The sequence below is a fragment of the Macadamia integrifolia genome, chromosome 11 (assembly GCF_013358625.1).
Source record: "Macadamia integrifolia cultivar HAES 741 chromosome 11, SCU_Mint_v3, whole genome shotgun sequence".
Taxonomy (NCBI): Eukaryota; Viridiplantae; Streptophyta; class Magnoliopsida; order Proteales; family Proteaceae; genus Macadamia; species Macadamia integrifolia.
Genome location: NC_056567.1, coordinates 32,191,954 through 32,193,780, shown reverse-complemented (window position 1 = coordinate 32,193,780; position 1,827 = coordinate 32,191,954). Strand labels below are relative to the sequence as shown.

The following is a 1,827-nucleotide window of genomic DNA, read 5'->3' as shown; positions in this document are numbered from 1 at the left end:
AAGCAGTAGGGGATTAGAGGAGTCATTCCTTTTCCACTTCATCTGTTCCTCTTTATTTTCAATTCTCTTTGGATTCTTCTCCTTCAAACAAGAACAGTGATAACCTGTCACAATCTTTTGTCTTCAGAAAAAGGAATTCGAAAAGGAGAAAAAGCAGGATTTTAGTAGTATTTTATCGAATTTTAGCGAGAATCTCGCTTTACCTAGCGAATGAGGAGATTGTAATGGTAATGTTGCAGTATTTTAGCAGTTTTTTTTATCGAGAATATCGCTTTACCTGGCGAATGCAGATTGCAGAGATTGTAATGTGAATGTTATTGCTTTGATTGAACTTGAAGCAAACTGAACTCTTCTTTGGATCCGCTATTCTCTGCCTCCCGACAAGGTCTATATGCTAGTTTCAGTTGTAAGTACTCCATCGACGATAGCAGGTTCTTGTTTCAGGTCGAGGTTTGGGTCTTTTTGCATGCCAGTCAACAATAGGAGTTCGGAAGGATAATCAGAGTATGAACTATTTGAACTTTTCTCTGATGAATTTCTTTTTTGATTTAGTTTCATCTACTTGTGGTTCATCTTTTGATTTTGGAAATTAAATGTTATGCTCACCACTCCATGAAAATGATGTTCTTCTTGACAATGACAAACCTTAAACTTTTCAAGTAAAAGACCAAATTTTTTGTTCATGTCATTATCAATATTTTATGAGTCCTTATTTAACAAAGACTCGGACGAGTAATACTGAGGAAGCTACTCTTTTGTGTGAATGTGTGGATAGATGAACAGTCACCATCTAATTTGAGGGCTTGGGCTTGGGCTTGTGCCGTGGAGATATTGTTTGTTCCTGTGTAGATAGAGGAACAGTCATGATCCTACTTTGAGGGCTTGGGCTTGTGCCTTCGAGACACTTTTTGTTCCTTTGGAGATCAGAGTCACCTGTAGCAATTACCTTATTCAATTGATAAGGTTTCTATGCGACGAAAAGGAAATTACATTGATGTCTCAGATTCTCAGGTTGTTGTTACTTCCTAGTTTAGAAATTGGTGGCAAGGGTTCAATCACAGCCAACTAAGCTAAATTATTGAGTTCTAATATTTTTTTGAAAACAACGAGGAACAGATCAGTCTCCATTGATGTTGAAATTTATTGTTTTCCAGCTGTAAAAATGGTGATGAATTGTAGGATGGTAGGGCTTTACAAAGTCCAGGCGTGCCACTTGTCGTGGTCAGAGTGTGGTCTCACATCCCTCAACGCTGTAAATTTTTTGCCTTGTATTTCCAATAAACAATGACTTGTTGAACTTACAGGAAGCCAAGGGCTAAACAAGGTCTTAGAACATGAAGAATACTACTATGTTGACATATCAAACTAAGAAGTTTAAGACACTGGCATTGACAACTCATTGACATGTTATAACCTGAATGAAGATTTGAATGATCTAGGTAGTGTTGTACTCTGCAACAATGGTTTAGCAACAGAAATCCAGAAAATTAAAAAAACAATAATAACATAAAATCTTTCTGAAGATTCAACTAGCAGGCCCTCAAGCTGTGTCTACTACCATTGTTCTATCCTGTGATTTCGGCTCCTGTAAAGTTAAAAGACAGTGTTGTTGAGTTACTACTCATCTATATTCCTTGGAAAGGTGCCCTTCCCTAAAAAAGTCACCTAGAATTCCCTACTCTTCTAAAATCCAGAGGTTCAGGGTGGGTTGTAGCCCACTTGAAGGTTAAATTTGTCACCCTTTCAACAGAGGTATGAGTAGTTTCTTTCTCCACATTTTGGCATTTTGAGTTAAACAGGTGAATTTTTTTTTTTTTTTGGATGAAT

The 1,827-nt window shown here is 37.1% G+C and overlaps 1 protein-coding gene across 1 annotated transcript in view; it reads left to right on the top strand.

Moving 5' to 3' along the window:
• Positions 1-1,827, top strand: part of LOC122092770 (calcium permeable stress-gated cation channel 1-like) — a 23,211-nt gene continuing 21,384 nt past the window's right edge. Inside the window, exons 1-2 of the mRNA XM_042663052.1 lie at positions 1-227; positions 339-504. The gene's annotated coding sequence lies outside the window, so the exon portion shown is untranslated. The remainder of the gene's footprint in view (positions 228-338; positions 505-1,827) is intronic.